Raw genomic sequence first — 19,630 nt, 5'->3', positions numbered from 1 at the left:
GCAGCACAGGACTGGATTAAAGCTGATACAAGGTGTGAAGGAACAAGGGGTGGCTGTGGGCATGCACTTGCTGCCGCTGCCAGTGTTTATCTGCATGGCAGGAGGGCATTTGGGCGTTGCCAGGAAGGCGTTTTTATGTAGATTCCTCCTCTTTCAGCACTGCATTGTGGTGCAAGCAAAAGAAGCAAATCCTGTCTGGCTTCCTCTCCGGCCTTTATTCACCTCCCGCTTAGTAGCTGTAAATGTGTGTGAGCCTGCAGGGCCCCATGGAATTGCCTAGGAGTAGGCTGAATCGCTGCAAGGGGTGAACAGCAGTATGGGACAGGCTCGGGCAAGGCAAGGGCCGCTCGGGTTATCGCTTCTCGGCCTTTTGGCTAAGATCAAGTGTAGTATCTGTTCTTATCAGTTTAATATCTGATACGTCCCCTATCTGGGGACCATATATTAAATGGATTTTTAGAACAGGGAGATGGAAATAGAGCTTGCTCTGTCCACTCCACGCATTGACCTGGTATTGCAGTATTTCCAGGACCGGTGCACCCTTCCCTTATGTGTTGACTAAAATCAGATTCCAAAAGTGTTTTTTCTCTTTGCCATTGTTTCTGTCTTTCTGAAGGGATCTCCCCTTTTAATCCCATTATTTCAACACCTGTTGGACAATGCATTTGTACAGTCATGTGTGATAATGAGCTCATTTATTAAATGCAATTAATGAATACATTGCCACCTCTTGTTGTGTGTGTGTGTGTGTGTGTCTTCTGTGTTTCTGTGTTTCCGGCATTTCACATTGGAACAGCTCATTCACCTTCCTTGTCTTCTCTCCGCCCTCCCTCCCTCCCTCCTAGGTAAGTTAAAGAGCTGCACCTGAGCCAGCCACTGATTGATGCAGCACCACAGTCAAATAGTGGAGTGGAGTGGAGTAGGGGAACAGCAAACAGCCATTAAAGCAGCCAGCCGCCTACCCGCCACAATGGACCTACCTGTGTACACTAGGTGGATGTGATGGAATGTACTGTCGTCCCTACATTTCAAGAAGAAGTAAGAATTGCAGTTGCAACAAACCCTTGCTTGCCTACAAAGAGAGCAGCAATTTGGATTTGTTACTATGTTACCTGGAAGAATAACAAACTGTGCAAGGATGGAGGTTGTAGGAGCAAAGAGAAGTTGTCTGTAAAGTTGGTGGATGCCTATTTTCCATTTTGCAGTCCCTTGTCTCCCTCTTGTGGCCTCCTGGAGGCAAATAAATGTGCAAAAAAAAGACAGCCTGGCGGCCGGCTGTTGCAGTGTTGCCCTCTCAGGCAACACTGAGTGACTGACTGAGCCTCACAGTCTTATATAAAGTTCAGACGGAACTTTGCACGTGTCATAGTGGAGCCCTCAGGATTCCAGAGCCAGCTTTCTGACATCATAATGGGGCCTGCCTCAGAGATAAAAGCCTGGGCCCAGGCAGTGTTGTTCAGTGCTGCTCAGCAGGCAGCACAGGACTGGATTAAAGCTGATACAAGGTGTGAAGGAACAAGGGGTGGCTGTGGGCATGCACTTGCTGCCGCTGCCAGTGTTTATCTGCATGGCAGGAGGGCATTTGGGCGTTGCCAGGAAGGCGTTTTTATGTAGATTCCTCCTCTTTCAGCACTGCATTGTGGTGCAAGCAAAAGAAGCAAATCCTGTCTGGCTTCCTCTCCGGCCTTTATTCACCTCCCGCTTAGTAGCTGTAAATGTGTGTGAGCCTGCAGGGCCCCATGGAATTGCCTAGGAGTAGGCTGAATCGCTGCAAGGGGTGAACAGCAGTATGGGACAGGCTCGGGCAAGGCAAGGGCCGCTCGGGTTATCGCTTCTCGGCCTTTTGGCTAAGATCAAGTGTAGTATCTGTTCTTATCAGTTTAATATCTGATACGTCCCCTATCTGGGGACCATATATTAAATGGATTTTTAGAACAGGGAGATGGAAATAGAGCTTGCTCTGTCCACTCCACGCATTGACCTGGTATTGCAGTATTTCCAGGACCGGTGCACCCTTCCCTTATGTGTTGACTAAAATCAGATTCCAAAAGTGTTTTTTCTCTTTGCCATTGTTTCTGTCTTTCTGAAGGGATCTCCCCTTTTAATCCCATTATTTCAACACCTGTTGGACAATGCATTTGTACAGTCATGTGTGATAATGAGCTCATTTATTAAATGCAATTAATGAATACATTGCCACCTCTTGTTGTGTGTGTGTGTGTGTGTGTCTTCTGTGTTTCTGTGTTTCCGGCATTTCACATTGGAACAGCTCATTCACCTTCCTTGTCTTCTCTCCGCCCTCCCTCCCTCCCTCCTAGGTAAGTTAAAGAGCTGCACCTGAGCCAGCCACTGATTGATGCAGCACCACAGTCAAATAGTGGAGTGGAGTGGAGTAGGGGAACAGCAAACAGCCATTAAAGCAGCCAGCCGCCTACCCGCCACAATGGACCTACCTGTGTACACTAGGTGGATGTGATGGAATGTACTGTCGTCCCTACATTTCAAGAAGAAGTAAGAATTGCAGTTGCAACAAACCCTTGCTTGCCTACAAAGAGAGCAGCAATTTGGATTTGTTACTATGTTACCTGGAAGAATAACAAACTGTGCAAGGATGGAGGTTGTAGGAGCAAAGAGAAGTTGTCTGTAAAGTTGGTGGATGCCTATTTTCCATTTTGCAGTCCCTTGTCTCCCTCTTGTGGCCTCCTGGAGGCAAATAAATGTGCAAAAAAAAGACAGCCTGGCGGCCGGCTGTTGCAGTGTTGCCCTCTCAGGCAACACTGAGTGACTGACTGAGCCTCACAGTCTTATATAAAGTTCAGACGGAACTTTGCACGTGTCATAGTGGAGCCCTCAGGATTCCAGAGCCAGCTTTCTGACATCATAATGGGGCCTGCCTCAGAGATAAAAGCCTGGGCCCAGGCAGTGTTGTTCAGTGCTGCTCAGCAGGCAGCACAGGACTGGATTAAAGCTGATACAAGGTGTGAAGGAACAAGGGGTGGCTGTGGGCATGCACTTGCTGCCGCTGCCAGTGTTTATCTGCATGGCAGGAGGGCATTTGGGCGTTGCCAGGAAGGCGTTTTTATGTAGATTCCTCCTCTTTCAGCACTGCATTGTGGTGCAAGCAAAAGAAGCAAATCCTGTCTGGCTTCCTCTCCGGCCTTTATTCACCTCCCGCTTAGTAGCTGTAAATGTGTGTGAGCCTGCAGGGCCCCATGGAATTGCCTAGGAGTAGGCTGAATCGCTGCAAGGGGTGAACAGCAGTATGGGACAGGCTCGGGCAAGGCAAGGGCCGCTCGGGTTATCGCTTCTCGGCCTTTTGGCTAAGATCAAGTGTAGTATCTGTTCTTATCAGTCCTTGTAAGGATAGATAGCTCGGAGAACCACTGGGGGCTATAAACACTAGCTTAGCGATCCAAGAGCGTTCCAGACGAAGCCGGCGACGAACTGCGGAGAAGAACCAGCGAAGACGACGATCCAGAAGGGAGAAGCCGCCATCGAGGAAGAAGCTCCGGGAGATCGCTGCCGGGAAGAAGAAGGAGAACTTCGGAGAAGAGCCGCTGCTGAAGGGGATCTTCGAAGAAGCTCGGCCGCAGAAGAAGAAGCTCGACGAGGAACCGCTGCGGAAGAAATTTCGTGGAAGAACCTCGGCCAGCAAGGAGAAGATTTGCATAGCTCCGCCCCCTTCGGGAAAGAGCTATCGAAGATCCTCCCCAAGCGACAGGAACAGCTGGAAGAAGCCATGGCCTCAACCAGCAACCCTGCCACCCAGAAGGAGAAGGCAGATGGACCAGGTGAGCCGGCCCAGGCCAGGACATCTCCTCCTGAAGCCTCCTCAAGCCAACAGGCCACCAGGAAGCCGAACCAGGCTGCTCCAACCCTGGAGCCCTGGATGAAGCAGACGGTGGCCCTGAAGCTCAAGGAGGTGGACGGGAGAGTGCCGGACATGACGGAAGAAGTGTTCTGCCAGAAGATGCTCCTGGATCAGGGCTTCGCTAAGCCGGAGACCATCAGTATCCAGGCCTTCATGACCGGGATGTTCTTCGTGACCTTCGCTTCGATCAACATCTGCAGAAGGTACTGGGAGATGGTGAAAGCGGCGAGGCCTGAATCCCCTTTCTCTCGCTTTGTGGGCAACTGCCCTGTCCAAAGAGAGGAAAGGCGGGTGACGGTCTCAATGCGGAACCCACACACCCCCGGCAAAGACATCACCACGCTCCTGAAGCGGTTCTGCACAGTGGTGAGGGAACCCACCCACATCCTGAACGGACTCGGCTTCTGGACTGGCAAGTGGTCGGTAATCGTCCGACTGAACAAGGATTCGAGCGCGGAAGACGGCCTCCAGCACCTGCCCCAGTCATTCTCGCTGGGCAACTCCTACGGCCTCATCTACTACCCGGACATGCCGCAGATCTGCAGGAGATGCAGCAAGAAGGGTCATTCGGTGAAGGACTGCAAGGAGGACGCCTGCAAGAACTGCCGGGTAACAGGACACGAGACCAAAGACTGCCCGAAACGGACAATGTGCAACCTCTGCGGACAAGCAGCCCACTCTTACAAGGACTGCCCGAAGAGGGATCGATCCTGGGCAACTGTAGCAGCGAAAGCTCCAGCCAGAGGGAACCCCGCCCCAGCCAGAGCTCCAGCGGCACAGAAGACCGGGAAAAAGAAGGATGGTAAGAAGACGACAGTCCCTCCCCCCCCTCTCCCGGCCCTCCCTCGCCCTACCCTTCCCACCCTCCCTCGCCCGGCCCTCCCCACCCCCCCGTCCCCAACCCCTGTCACCCCCACTGAGGCTCTCACCTTCTCCTACCCACCCATCTCAGTGGTCCTGTCACCTGCACCTCTCCCAACCCAGCCTCCCTTCTCCCCAGCTCCAGCAGCACTAACATCTTCCCCTCCAGCTGCTGGAGTCCTCTCCCTGGAGGATTTTCCCCCTCTTGTCTCCTCAGGTGCCATCCAGAGGAAGAGAAAGGTGAGGGACAGCCCAGCTGCTGAGTCCTCAAAGAGACAAGTCGTGGAAATCTGCGAAGATTCCCTTGCGCAGCAGGAGGAAATGGAGCAGATGGTGGAGGAACTCGTGTCTGAACCTGAGGTCATCGACTTCACAACAGACATCCAGGTGGCTACAATCCTGGAACAATTTTTGTCAGAGGGCCTGCTGGATCTTCCGGACCCGCCAGGCTCCAGAGAGGAGGATCCGCCCGACCGGACTGGTAACTAAGGTGTATCGTTTGCACTAACCTTCTTTATTCTCCCCCATGGCTGCTAAACTTAACATCTTTAGCCTCAATGTGAGGAGTGTTAGAGATAGGACTAGATGTCAGATGGTGCTAACTTTTCTTTCCAAGCAGTCGAGTGATGTATTTATGCTGCAGGAATGTACTCTCCCCTCTTCCAGGTCATACCATCATCTGGCCAGGCAGTGGACCCATGGCCCGTCCTACTGGTCTGGTGGGGGCGACTGTAAGTCTGCAGGGGTTGCCATCCTGATTAGGGGAGGCGTATTTACTGTTGACTCTGTCCAGGAGCTCGTCTGCGGCCGCTTGTTGGTCGTAGACGGTTCCTGGGCGGGAGAGCCGATTAGGCTCATCAACGTGTACGCTCCCCCTATGAAGGCTGAGCGCCTGGAACTATTCCAGACCCTGCGGACCCAGCTCGCCACCACTAGGGCAGTGGTGATGGCCGGGGACTTCAACTGCCCCATCGAAGAGGATGGACGAAGTTCCGGCACTTCAATCAAGCTGGATGTCAGTTCCAAACTGCTTATCGAGATGGTAACCGAAGCATCCTTGCAGGACGTTGTGGGCTCCATGGGGATCGGCTCTGTGAACTATTCATGGAGCCGACCCGATGGCTCACTTCGTTCTCGGATTGACTTTGTGTTCACCTCCCGGGCAGTCAAGCAGCATGGGCACTCCATGGTCCCCTGCTTCTTCTCTGACCACAGGGCCATTCTCTTCCGGGGTGCCATCGGCCACGGTTTTCCTCCCGGCCCTGGCTCCTGGAAGCTGAATTGTGCCCTGCTGGAAAGAGAAGAGGTACTGGCGGAACTTAGAGACGCCTATATTGTTTGGAGGAATGATAAAGTTTTCTTTGACAAAACCTGTGACTGGTGGGAATATGTTAAAGTTGAATTTCGTTGTTTCTTTCAGGCAAAAAGTCGTCAACAGGCGTGTGAGAGGAAGAGAGACTTCAGAGAGATGCAGCGTCAGCTGCGATCCCTGCAAGACCTCCTTCAATGCGGCTGGGACGTCAGGAAGGAGCTGGAGGAAGCCAAAAAGGGCCTGAAAAGGCACTTTGAGGAGGAATCCAAGCGAATTGTCTTTCGTTCCAAGGTGGAGAACCTGGAGAAGGGTGAGAAATGTAACTCGTTCTTTTTCAGGAAACTCCATGCCGGCCACACGCCCCTGAAGGAACTCCGAGATGAGACCGGAAACATGCATTCTGGGAAGAAGGAGGTGATGGGAGTCGTCACAGACTACTACCGAAGCCTCTACTCCCGGAAAACCACTGACCCCGAAGCCGCCGATAAATTCCTGTCAGGTATCACTAATCATCTTGATCCTGCAGGTACGGAGGCTATGGACGTACCCCTGACGGTGGAGGAACTGCTCTCTGCCGCTAAATCCTTCAGACCCGGCAGGACCCCGGGCAGTGATGGTCTCCCAGCAGAGCTCTATGTAGCGCTGGGGGACTTGATCTGTCCGGACCTGCTGGAGCTCTATGAGGAGATGGTGGTGGAGGGTAGAATGCCACCGTCCTTGAGAGAAGGCATGATCACGATCTTGTATAAGCGGAAGGGGGAGAGATGTGACCTGAAAAACTGGCGTCCCATCTCTCTCCTGAACGTGGACTACAAGATCCTCGCCAAAGTATTGACCAACAGACTGAAGGTTGTCATCGGACAGATCATCGGATCGGACCAAACCTGCGGCATTCCTGGCCGTAGGGTGGCCGACAGTCTGGCCCTGGTGAGGGACACGGTGCATTACATGCAAAGCCGCCGTACACACGCGGCCCTGGTCAGTCTGGATCAGGAGAAGGCTTTTGACCGGGTCTCTCACGAATTCATGGGTAAGGCTCTGCGTAGGCTGCGGCTTGGCAAGTTGTTCTGTTTGTATGTTAACCTGATGTATTGCGACATTTACAGCTCGGTGCTGGTGAACGGCTGGAAGACTGACCCCTTTCCTGTATCGTCGGGGGTTAGACAAGGCTGTCCTCTTTCACCTCTCCTTTTTGTTTGTGTTATAGAGCTCTTCGCAGAGGCTATCCGGCAGAATGGAGAGATCAGAGGGATCACCGCACCAGGTCCAGGACACTTCGAGGTCAAATGCTCGCTGTACATGGACGACGTGACCGTCTTCTGCGCTGACCAGAGTTCGGTGACTGCACTCGTCCAGACCTGTGAGGAGTTCGGACGCGCTTCAGGGGCAAAAGTCAACTGCGGGAAGTCGGAAGCCATGCTCTTCGGAAAGTGGTACCTGCCTTCTCCTGCCTCCTTCCCGTTTACTATCAAGCCGGACTTCATCAAAATTCTGGGAGTCTGGTTCGGTAAGGAAGGTGCAGCCCTAAAGTCGTGGGAAGAACGCTTGGCCAAAGTCAACCAAAGGATCGGACTGTGGAGCCTCAGACAACTCACTATTGAGGGCAAAGCAATGGTCCTGCGTAACGAAGTCTTGCCTGTGCTACAATACACTGCACAGGCATGGCCCCCTCTTGCAACGGTCTCGAGGGCCATTACCAGGACTGTGTTTCGCTTCATCTGGGGCTCGAAAATGGACAGAGTAAAGCGGACTGTTATGTACAAGGAGCCCCGCAAAGGTGGGAAGGGTATACCCGACATTCCCACTCTGCTGCGGATCGCTTTTGTATGTGACTGTGTTCGTAGGACTCTGAGGACAGCAAACGGCTCTGCGGGCAAGGCCATGTCCCGCTACTTCCTCCTTCCCCTCTGGCGAGGTTTTGGCTGGGATAAGTGGGACAGCTCCTTCCCTTACAACTGGCACGCTCCCTGGTTCTACGGAGATGTCGTCCGGTTTGTGAGGGAGCATCAACTGGAGGGTCTTAAGCCCGACTTGTGGAAACCTAAGACGATCCACAAGCACATCAGAGCAAAGGACTCACTGGAGTTTGTTCCAGGGCTTCATGCCGACACGTTGGAGACTGTTTGGACTAACGTGTCATCTGGCAGGTTGACCAACGGGCACAAGGACATTTCATGGATGGCCATCCAGGGAGGACTGCCTCTTAGGTCATTCATGCATGCCCGCAACCTGTGCAAGACCCGGTACTGCCCCAGGTGCCCCTTCACGGAGGAAACATCTTTGCACATTTTCTGGCAGTGCCCCTTTGCACAGGGTCTGTTGAAAGCCTTGGAACATGAACTCAAGGACTCAGTACCCAGGAACAGACTGTCGTACCGCTCGGTACTTTATGGACTATTTCCTGGGAATACCACGGATGGAGCAATCCAGGAAGCCTGGCGCCTTATGAACTGCTTTAAGGACGCTATATGGTTCGCCAGGAACCGTCTGATTTTGCGGAGAGAGAGTGTGTCCGTCCAGGACTGCCGCAGGCTGATCCACAGCCTGCTCAGAGACTATTCCACCTGGGACAGCCCGGACGTCGATGAGGAAGAGGACTGATACTCCCCTTCCCCCCACTCTCCCTTCTTGTGTGTTGTCTTTCAATAAAGCTTCGGGCCTGTGATTTCCCCCTTCCCTATCCCCTCCTACCCACTCCCCTATCCCATCACTTGTCTGTAATGCTTTGTTGTTTGGCTTTAGTGAATGCAAGAATGTTAGTGTAGCATGTGGTGTAATGTATAGCATAGGCTAGCCTGTACTGTGTATTATACTGTCATGTTATGTTTGACGACTGTTATTATTTATTATTTGCTGCTTCATGGCTTGCGCTGCGTCGCAGTAATGTTTGTATGATGACGATTGATTGTCAATAAAGCAATTTTCAATCAAAAAATCTGTTCTTATCAGTTTAATATCTGATACGTCCCCTATCTGGGGACCATATATTAAATGGATTTTTAGAACAGGGAGATGGAAATAGAGCTTGCTCTGTCCACTCCACGCATTGACCTGGTATTGCAGTATTTCCAGGACCGGTGCACCCTTCCCTTATGTGTTGACTAAAATCAGATTCCAAAAGTGTTTTTTCTCTTTGCCATTGTTTCTGTCTTTCTGAAGGGATCTCCCCTTTTAATCCCATTATTTCAACACCTGTTGGACAATGCATTTGTACAGTCATGTGTGATAATGAGCTCATTTATTAAATGCAATTAATGAATACATTGCCACCTCTTGTTGTGTGTGTGTGTGTGTGTGTCTTCTGTGTTTCTGTGTTTCCGGCATTTCACATTGGAACAGCTCATTCACCTTCCTTGTCTTCTCTCCGCCCTCCCTCCCTCCCTCCTAGGTAAGTTAAAGAGCTGCACCTGAGCCAGCCACTGATTGATGCAGCACCACAGTCAAATAGTGGAGTGGAGTGGAGTAGGGGAACAGCAAACAGCCATTAAAGCAGCCAGCCGCCTACCCGCCACAATGGACCTACCTGTGTACACTAGGTGGATGTGATGGAATGTACTGTCGTCCCTACATTTCAAGAAGAAGTAAGAATTGCAGTTGCAACAAACCCTTGCTTGCCTACAAAGAGAGCAGCAATTTGGATTTGTTACTATGTTACCTGGAAGAATAACAAACTGTGCAAGGATGGAGGTTGTAGGAGCAAAGAGAAGTTGTCTGTAAAGTTGGTGGATGCCTATTTTCCATTTTGCAGTCCCTTGTCTCCCTCTTGTGGCCTCCTGGAGGCAAATAAATGTGCAAAAAAAAGACAGCCTGGCGGCCGGCTGTTGCAGTGTTGCCCTCTCAGGCAACACTGAGTGACTGACTGAGCCTCACAGTCTTATATAAAGTTCAGACGGAACTTTGCACGTGTCATAGTGGAGCCCTCAGGATTCCAGAGCCAGCTTTCTGACATCATAATGGGGCCTGCCTCAGAGATAAAAGCCTGGGCCCAGGCAGTGTTGTTCAGTGCTGCTCAGCAGGCAGCACAGGACTGGATTAAAGCTGATACAAGGTGTGAAGGAACAAGGGGTGGCTGTGGGCATGCACTTGCTGCCGCTGCCAGTGTTTATCTGCATGGCAGGAGGGCATTTGGGCGTTGCCAGGAAGGCGTTTTTATGTAGATTCCTCCTCTTTCAGCACTGCATTGTGGTGCAAGCAAAAGAAGCAAATCCTGTCTGGCTTCCTCTCCGGCCTTTATTCACCTCCCGCTTAGTAGCTGTAAATGTGTGTGAGCCTGCAGGGCCCCATGGAATTGCCTAGGAGTAGGCTGAATCGCTGCAAGGGGTGAACAGCAGTATGGGACAGGCTCGGGCAAGGCAAGGGCCGCTCGGGTTATCGCTTCTCGGCCTTTTGGCTAAGATCAAGTGTAGTACTTTAGGGTATTGCCTTGTTTCTTGGTCAGGAGGTGCCCTGGTACCCTTTTCCTTGGCCTGGGGGGATCGTTTCTCTTAGGAGAGACTTCACCCCTCTGCTGCTATTGGGGAGGAGGATTAGTCCAGGGCAACGGGGAGCGATCACCTGCCTGGTACTCCGGTACTGAAGGTATTTCTTTGGAGATTGCTGGAATTCTTTTGGAGCAGGATGGAGGAAATTCCCGAACATATGCGAACCAGGAATGCGGTCCGGTTTTTCGTGGAGGAATCTGAGAGGCAAAGGAAGGATTTGGAGTACATCACGAAGGTCCTTTTGTTGGATTTCTTTCAGCTGGAGAGATCGTGCATTTTGGCGGTGATGGACTATCCGAGGAGAGGGTGCTTTGACGTTACCTTCGCTACAGAAGAAATTTATTCAGATTTTTTGGAACGCTTGAAGGAAGGTAAAAGGGACCCAAGACTTGTGGGTGTGAAGGTAACACCACATTTTGTGCCAAACAAGAAGTTGGTGGTCGTAAAGATGTTTTCGCCTTACGTGGAGGAAGAGGACATTAAGTCATTTCTCACTAAGTTTTGTGAGGAGGTGGTGGGAAAGGGGAAAGTGTTTAACCCCTTTGGATTTTGGACTGGGAAATGGAAATTTCTTTGTAAATTTGTGAGAATTGGTGAATCTAGAAACCTATTGTTTCCTCCAGCGCGGTTTAAGATTGGAAGTGCATGTGGAAATTTATTTTTTTTGGGAATGGATATGTTTTGTTTGAATTGTAAAGATTATGGTCATGAGAGAGAAACGTGTGAGAAAGTAATGTGTACAAAATGTCTGCAAGAGGGGCATAAGTATAATGAATGTCAGAAAGGGAAAGTATGTAATATGTGTGGAGAGGAGGGGCACATATTCAAATCATGCCCAAAGAAAAGCAAACGTGAGGTACAAGAGGAAAATAAGAAGATAGTCAAAAGAAAGGAAGCGGAAGTTAGTTTGGAAGAAGGAAAGCTTCAGAAATTGGAAGGAAGTGGGCAAAGTGATGAGAAAAAAAGGAAAAAAGCAGAGAGAAAGAAAAAAAGTGTCATTTCAGAAGAGGAAAGAGCAGAAAGAGACAGGTTACTGGAAGAAGTAGAGCAGTTACGTAGTAAAATTAATTTTGAAAAAATGCGGAGAAGGGTGCGGCTCTGTGTAAGAGAAAATTTACCAGGGTTTCTTGAACGGTATGGTGTGCCAACGTGGTTAGCGTGCATTGTAAACTGTGAATGGGATGGTAATGATTTGCAGGAACATTTAGTGGATATGTTAGGAACTATTGCTGTTAAAAAAGGAATGTTTTTTTGATTTCTTAAAAGGAAAAAAGGAAAGAGGAAAACAAAAGTTAATTATACGTTTTCAGTTTTCATTGTGATGATCTAAGTCTTTTTTATTTTGAAAAAAAAAAAAAAAAAAAAAAATCTGTTCTTATCAGTTTAATATCTGATACGTCCCCTATCTGGGGACCATATATTAAATGGATTTTTAGAACAGGGAGATGGAAATAGAGCTTGCTCTGTCCACTCCACGCATTGACCTGGTATTGCAGTATTTCCAGGACCGGTGCACCCTTCCCTTATGTGTTGACTAAAATCAGATTCCAAAAGTGTTTTTTCTCTTTGCCATTGTTTCTGTCTTTCTGAAGGGATCTCCCCTTTTAATCCCATTATTTCAACACCTGTTGGACAATGCATTTGTACAGTCATGTGTGATAATGAGCTCATTTATTAAATGCAATTAATGAATACATTGCCACCTCTTGTTGTGTGTGTGTGTGTGTGTGTCTTCTGTGTTTCTGTGTTTCCGGCATTTCACATTGGAACAGCTCATTCACCTTCCTTGTCTTCTCTCCGCCCTCCCTCCCTCCCTCCTAGGTAAGTTAAAGAGCTGCACCTGAGCCAGCCACTGATTGATGCAGCACCACAGTCAAATAGTGGAGTGGAGTGGAGTAGGGGAACAGCAAACAGCCATTAAAGCAGCCAGCCGCCTACCCGCCACAATGGACCTACCTGTGTACACTAGGTGGATGTGATGGAATGTACTGTCGTCCCTACATTTCAAGAAGAAGTAAGAATTGCAGTTGCAACAAACCCTTGCTTGCCTACAAAGAGAGCAGCAATTTGGATTTGTTACTATGTTACCTGGAAGAATAACAAACTGTGCAAGGATGGAGGTTGTAGGAGCAAAGAGAAGTTGTCTGTAAAGTTGGTGGATGCCTATTTTCCATTTTGCAGTCCCTTGTCTCCCTCTTGTGGCCTCCTGGAGGCAAATAAATGTGCAAAAAAAAGACAGCCTGGCGGCCGGCTGTTGCAGTGTTGCCCTCTCAGGCAACACTGAGTGACTGACTGAGCCTCACAGTCTTATATAAAGTTCAGACGGAACTTTGCACGTGTCATAGTGGAGCCCTCAGGATTCCAGAGCCAGCTTTCTGACATCATAATGGGGCCTGCCTCAGAGATAAAAGCCTGGGCCCAGGCAGTGTTGTTCAGTGCTGCTCAGCAGGCAGCACAGGACTGGATTAAAGCTGATACAAGGTGTGAAGGAACAAGGGGTGGCTGTGGGCATGCACTTGCTGCCGCTGCCAGTGTTTATCTGCATGGCAGGAGGGCATTTGGGCGTTGCCAGGAAGGCGTTTTTATGTAGATTCCTCCTCTTTCAGCACTGCATTGTGGTGCAAGCAAAAGAAGCAAATCCTGTCTGGCTTCCTCTCCGGCCTTTATTCACCTCCCGCTTAGTAGCTGTAAATGTGTGTGAGCCTGCAGGGCCCCATGGAATTGCCTAGGAGTAGGCTGAATCGCTGCAAGGGGTGAACAGCAGTATGGGACAGGCTCGGGCAAGGCAAGGGCCGCTCGGGTTATCGCTTCTCGGCCTTTTGGCTAAGATCAAGTGTAGTATCTGTTCTTATCAGTTTAATATCTGATACGTCCCCTATCTGGGGACCATATATTAAATGGATTTTTAGAACAGGGAGATGGAAATAGAGCTTGCTCTGTCCACTCCACGCATTGACCTGGTATTGCAGTATTTCCAGGACCGGTGCACCCTTCCCTTATGTGTTGACTAAAATCAGATTCCAAAAGTGTTTTTTCTCTTTGCCATTGTTTCTGTCTTTCTGAAGGGATCTCCCCTTTTAATCCCATTATTTCAACACCTGTTGGACAATGCATTTGTACAGTCATGTGTGATAATGAGCTCATTTATTAAATGCAATTAATGAATACATTGCCACCTCTTGTTGTGTGTGTGTGTGTGTGTGTCTTCTGTGTTTCTGTGTTTCCGGCATTTCACATTGGAACAGCTCATTCACCTTCCTTGTCTTCTCTCCGCCCTCCCTCCCTCCCTCCTAGGTAAGTTAAAGAGCTGCACCTGAGCCAGCCACTGATTGATGCAGCACCACAGTCAAATAGTGGAGTGGAGTGGAGTAGGGGAACAGCAAACAGCCATTAAAGCAGCCAGCCGCCTACCCGCCACAATGGACCTACCTGTGTACACTAGGTGGATGTGATGGAATGTACTGTCGTCCCTACATTTCAAGAAGAAGTAAGAATTGCAGTTGCAACAAACCCTTGCTTGCCTACAAAGAGAGCAGCAATTTGGATTTGTTACTATGTTACCTGGAAGAATAACAAACTGTGCAAGGATGGAGGTTGTAGGAGCAAAGAGAAGTTGTCTGTAAAGTTGGTGGATGCCTATTTTCCATTTTGCAGTCCCTTGTCTCCCTCTTGTGGCCTCCTGGAGGCAAATAAATGTGCAAAAAAAAGACAGCCTGGCGGCCGGCTGTTGCAGTGTTGCCCTCTCAGGCAACACTGAGTGACTGACTGAGCCTCACAGTCTTATATAAAGTTCAGACGGAACTTTGCACGTGTCATAGTGGAGCCCTCAGGATTCCAGAGCCAGCTTTCTGACATCATAATGGGGCCTGCCTCAGAGATAAAAGCCTGGGCCCAGGCAGTGTTGTTCAGTGCTGCTCAGCAGGCAGCACAGGACTGGATTAAAGCTGATACAAGGTGTGAAGGAACAAGGGGTGGCTGTGGGCATGCACTTGCTGCCGCTGCCAGTGTTTATCTGCATGGCAGGAGGGCATTTGGGCGTTGCCAGGAAGGCGTTTTTATGTAGATTCCTCCTCTTTCAGCACTGCATTGTGGTGCAAGCAAAAGAAGCAAATCCTGTCTGGCTTCCTCTCCGGCCTTTATTCACCTCCCGCTTAGTAGCTGTAAATGTGTGTGAGCCTGCAGGGCCCCATGGAATTGCCTAGGAGTAGGCTGAATCGCTGCAAGGGGTGAACAGCAGTATGGGACAGGCTCGGGCAAGGCAAGGGCCGCTCGGGTTATCGCTTCTCGGCCTTTTGGCTAAGATCAAGTGTAGTATCTGTTCTTATCAGTTTAATATCTGATACGTCCCCTATCTGGGGACCATATATTAAATGGATTTTTAGAACAGGGAGATGGAAATAGAGCTTGCTCTGTCCACTCCACGCATTGACCTGGTATTGCAGTATTTCCAGGACCGGTGCACCCTTCCCTTATGTGTTGACTAAAATCAGATTCCAAAAGTGTTTTTTCTCTTTGCCATTGTTTCTGTCTTTCTGAAGGGATCTCCCCTTTTAATCCCATTATTTCAACACCTGTTGGACAATGCATTTGTACAGTCATGTGTGATAATGAGCTCATTTATTAAATGCAATTAATGAATACATTGCCACCTCTTGTTGTGTGTGTGTGTGTGTGTGTCTTCTGTGTTTCTGTGTTTCCGGCATTTCACATTGGAACAGCTCATTCACCTTCCTTGTCTTCTCTCCGCCCTCCCTCCCTCCCTCCTAGGTAAGTTAAAGAGCTGCACCTGAGCCAGCCACTGATTGATGCAGCACCACAGTCAAATAGTGGAGTGGAGTGGAGTAGGGGAACAGCAAACAGCCATTAAAGCAGCCAGCCGCCTACCCGCCACAATGGACCTACCTGTGTACACTAGGTGGATGTGATGGAATGTACTGTCGTCCCTACATTTCAAGAAGAAGTAAGAATTGCAGTTGCAACAAACCCTTGCTTGCCTACAAAGAGAGCAGCAATTTGGATTTGTTACTATGTTACCTGGAAGAATAACAAACTGTGCAAGGATGGAGGTTGTAGGAGCAAAGAGAAGTTGTCTGTAAAGTTGGTGGATGCCTATTTTCCATTTTGCAGTCCCTTGTCTCCCTCTTGTGGCCTCCTGGAGGCAAATAAATGTGCAAAAAAAAGACAGCCTGGCGGCCGGCTGTTGCAGTGTTGCCCTCTCAGGCAACACTGAGTGACTGACTGAGCCTCACAGTCTTATATAAAGTTCAGACGGAACTTTGCACGTGTCATAGTGGAGCCCTCAGGATTCCAGAGCCAGCTTTCTGACATCATAATGGGGCCTGCCTCAGAGATAAAAGCCTGGGCCCAGGCAGTGTTGTTCAGTGCTGCTCAGCAGGCAGCACAGGACTGGATTAAAGCTGATACAAGGTGTGAAGGAACAAGGGGTGGCTGTGGGCATGCACTTGCTGCCGCTGCCAGTGTTTATCTGCATGGCAGGAGGGCATTTGGGCGTTGCCAGGAAGGCGTTTTTATGTAGATTCCTCCTCTTTCAGCACTGCATTGTGGTGCAAGCAAAAGAAGCAAATCCTGTCTGGCTTCCTCTCCGGCCTTTATTCACCTCCCGCTTAGTAGCTGTAAATGTGTGTGAGCCTGCAGGGCCCCATGGAATTGCCTAGGAGTAGGCTGAATCGCTGCAAGGGGTGAACAGCAGTATGGGACAGGCTCGGGCAAGGCAAGGGCCGCTCGGGTTATCGCTTCTCGGCCTTTTGGCAAGATCAGGTGTAGTATTTCTGCATCTGGTTTTGTTGGGAGGTGTCCGGGGTACCCTGCTCCTTGGCCTTGGGGGATCGTCTCTTTTCACAGAGAGACTTCACCCCCTTGCTGCTATTTGGGGAGTGGGCTTAGCCCCCGGACAACGAGTTGCGATCGCGCCTTACCCAAGAGGTCAACCGGCCTTGAGGCGTTTTTCTAAGAGCGTTCCGAGGGCGTTTATCGGGCTTCGTAGGTGTCTGGGGTACCCTAATCCTTGGCCTTGGGGGAGGGTTCCACTTAATTGTGGAATCTGAGCCCTTGCTGCTATAAGGGACAGGCTTAGCCCCCAGGCACTGAAAATGCCATATACATTTGGATTTGCATCCGGGGACACCCGGTTGCGCCAGTCCGTCCGCATCGAGGTGGAAGAAGGCCATCGCCAGCGGAAGAACCTTCGCTTCATTGTGGAGGTGATTCTGCTGGACTTCCTGGGGCTCAAGCGGGCGGACATCCTGTGTCTCAACGACCAGGAAAGCCGCGGTCGGTACACCGTATCCTTTACGGCCGCGGCATGTTGCGACAACATGCACAAAAGATTGTCTGATGCGGACCAGAGTGAGGAGCGGCTAAATGGACTGAACTTTTTATTCCTCTACGGGGAGGAAGAAGTCCCGCTCGTGATGTGCATGTTCAGTCCATTTGTCTCAGAGTGTGACATTGAAACCTTCCTCAGTCGTTACTGCAGGGAGGTCCGCTTCTCACATAAAATCTTGAACACCCAGAGCTTCTGGAATGGCAAAAGGAAATATTGGGTGAAGTTCCGCCAGGATCCCAATGGCATTGGAGGCTTACATCACCCACCCCAGAACTTTGCCATTGGGAAGAATCGAGGATTCCTATTTTACCCCCGGATGCCAATAGCCTGCCGGAACTGCTTGAGATATGGCCACACCAGAGAACATTGTGACCGGCCCCATGTGGTGCAGTGTAACAGGTGTGGCCAGGTTGGACACGTAGCGGCAAAATGCAGTTCCGAGGTGTTGTGCAATCTGTGCGGCATGACTGGGCATGCTTTTAAAGATTGCCCCCGCAGAGCGAAATCTGGGCCACCCAGACCAGGGCCAGAGCGGCAGTTTGCAACATGTGCAGACGCCGCTGGTAATGCCCCAAAACGAGCATTGACGACTGAGGGGTCCAGGCCAAAGTCCTTCACAGCTCCATCGGGGGGCCCACCGATGTCAGCCTCGAGGGACGGCCATAGGGATTCCACCGGGTCCAGGCAGAGCAGGAGGAATTCTGACTCTGCTGGACATAAGTTGACCGGCACCTCTGCAAACAGGTCCTCTGCTCCGCCTGCAGTGGACCCTGTTGAGGCAGTGGTTAGCGACAGGCGTCGTGGCTCCGTAGGTTCTGCAGTAGGACCTGACGCCTGTCCCAAGAGTGTGGGCATGGAGCGGAGACACTCTGTGTCAGACGAGGGCTCCATTAAGAAAACCCTAAAATATGCTGGATTGGAGCCTCGTTTTGACCATTTCCGGTCAACGGGGGGGTCGGAGCAAAGTTCCTCCACTGCGGTTGTGGAGGGGCTTGCGATGAAGGCTCCCCGTAAGCAGGCAAAGGTTGCCAAGAGCGATGGGACCTCACAGGCCCCTGTGCAGCTGCCCAGGAAGGACATCAGCGATATCTTCAGCCAGGGGCCAGAGATGGGTGAGAGCGACTTCGAGGAGATGGATAGGAGCCATTCTGCAAAGAGACAGCGAGAGGAAGAGGAGTCCGGAGTTCGGAGGAAAGCTGCCTATCGGAGTTCGGATGAGAGCAGTGTGGGGGTTGGAGCCGCCCACGTATCTGGCTCTGACCCTACCAACATCCAAGATTTATTGACCCCTCAAAAAGGGGGTCCAGACTCGCAGCTGATCTCCGAGTACGACTCTTCTGGTTCGGACCCTGACCTCAACTAAGACTATGTTGGTTCCTATCAAAGTCGCCTCACTAAATGTGAGGTCCCTAAAGAGCCCTGTCCGCAGGACTGCTTTATTTTCATTTTTAGAGACTGTGGACTTTGACCTTTGCCTGCTTCAAGAATGTGGAATCCCTAATGACTTGGAATATCAAGATTTAAAGATGGACTGGAAACTAGGCCCCTCAGTCTGGTCTGGTGGAAATGACTGTCGCTCTGCGGGGGTTGGATTGCTCTGCCGAGGTCGTTTTATCTCCATCCAAACAGTGACTGAAATCATGCCCGGCAGAGCTATTTTAATACATTTGCTTTTTAATGGAACTTTAATTCGTGTTTTAAACGTTTATGCCCCTCCTACCAAACAGGAGAGGGCAGAACTATTAGAGATTTTACCATTGTTTTGTGTTGGGTCTACCCCCCTGCTGGTGGGTGGTGATTTTAACTGTGTGCGAGATGGAGAACACCGCCAGGGTGGGGATTTTAATCGAAAAATTGACCGTACTTCTTACCTGCTCAAGAATTTTATTGGTGATTTTAAATTGAAAGATTGCTGGAGGGAACTCTTGCCTGCGGACCCAGGCCCCACCTGGTCCAATGGAAGAGTGAGCTCCAGAATTGATTTTATTTTCACTTCTAATAGTTTTATTCCCAAAAAATGTTTGCTTTTAACAAATATTTTATCTGATCACAAGCTCCTTTCAGTGCACCTGGAGCTAGAGGGAGAGCAAAAAGCTTGTAGGGGTCCCTGGAGACTAAACACCACACTCCTGGAGGACCCCATCATTAAAGAGGAGTTTGTGCGGACCTACCAGTGTTGGCAGTCCCATAGAGCGCCCAGTCAGCCTATGCTACACTGGTGGGAGGGCATTAAACCCAAAATCAGAGCTTTTTTTATTCGAGCAGGTAAGAAGAAAGCAAAAGAGAAAAAACAATGGTTTTATGTTCTTAATAAACGTTTACATGTACTTTTTAAATTGAAGGAGATTGGTATGGATGTTGATGATGATATCTTAAATCTTAAAGCTGAAATAAAATATGCCATAGAAGAGAAAGGGAAACAAATAATTTTTAATTCACATGTAAAGCACCTCGAGGATGGCGAGAAGTGTTCCCGGTTCTTCTTCAAAAAGGTAATGGATAAACGAGATGTCATTTTAAACCTTGAAGGAGAAACCACTATGGTCGGCATTTTAAATTCTGCTTTTAATTTCTACCAATCTCTTTTTAACAAGAAAAATATTGATCCTTCCTTTTTAGAACATGTTCTTAATTCCCTTGATGCCAAGCTAGATATTTTAGACCAGGAAGTTTTATCCCGTAATATTACCTTGGAGGAACTTTTATTTGCTTTTAAAAGTTTTTCTAATGGGAAAGCTCCTGGGGAAGATGGTCTGCCC

General features: G+C 49.7%; 6 non-coding genes and 2 pseudogenes across 6 annotated transcripts; all 8 read left to right on the top strand.

The window, feature by feature from the left end:
• The first annotated feature begins 354 nt into the window (after positions 1 to 354).
• Positions 355 to 545, top strand: LOC142653411 (U2 spliceosomal RNA). The gene has a single exon (XR_012848342.1). It is a non-coding gene; the product is annotated as a U2 spliceosomal RNA (small nuclear RNA).
• A 1,282-nt stretch (positions 546 to 1,827) lies between these two features.
• On the top strand, positions 1,828 to 2,018 carry LOC142653410 (U2 spliceosomal RNA). The gene has a single exon (XR_012848341.1). It is a non-coding gene; the product is annotated as a U2 spliceosomal RNA (small nuclear RNA).
• Positions 2,019 to 3,300: 1,282 nt separating this feature from the next.
• Positions 3,301 to 3,402, top strand: LOC142654501 (U2 spliceosomal RNA; annotated as a pseudogene).
• A 5,542-nt stretch (positions 3,403 to 8,944) lies between these two features.
• Positions 8,945 to 9,132, top strand: LOC142653832 (U2 spliceosomal RNA). Its single transcript, XR_012848689.1, has one exon. It is a non-coding gene; the product is annotated as a U2 spliceosomal RNA (small nuclear RNA).
• A 1,282-nt stretch (positions 9,133 to 10,414) lies between these two features.
• On the top strand, positions 10,415 to 10,525 carry LOC142654629 (U2 spliceosomal RNA; annotated as a pseudogene).
• Positions 10,526 to 11,855: 1,330 nt separating this feature from the next.
• LOC142653870 (U2 spliceosomal RNA) lies at positions 11,856 to 12,046 on the top strand. The gene has a single exon (XR_012848723.1). It is a non-coding gene; the product is annotated as a U2 spliceosomal RNA (small nuclear RNA).
• Positions 12,047 to 13,328: 1,282 nt separating this feature from the next.
• Positions 13,329 to 13,519, top strand: LOC142653408 (U2 spliceosomal RNA). Its single transcript, XR_012848340.1, has one exon. It is a non-coding gene; the product is annotated as a U2 spliceosomal RNA (small nuclear RNA).
• Positions 13,520 to 14,801: 1,282 nt separating this feature from the next.
• Positions 14,802 to 14,992, top strand: LOC142653407 (U2 spliceosomal RNA). The gene has a single exon (XR_012848339.1). It is a non-coding gene; the product is annotated as a U2 spliceosomal RNA (small nuclear RNA).
• Positions 14,993 to 19,630: the final 4,638 nt, after the last annotated feature.

Source organism: Rhinoderma darwinii, chromosome 5, assembly GCF_050947455.1.
Source record: "Rhinoderma darwinii isolate aRhiDar2 chromosome 5, aRhiDar2.hap1, whole genome shotgun sequence".
NCBI classification, from domain to species: Eukaryota; Metazoa; Chordata; class Amphibia; order Anura; family Rhinodermatidae; genus Rhinoderma; species Rhinoderma darwinii.
The sequence above is the reverse complement of the archived record's forward strand: the minus strand, read 5'-3'. Positions and strand labels throughout refer to the sequence as shown.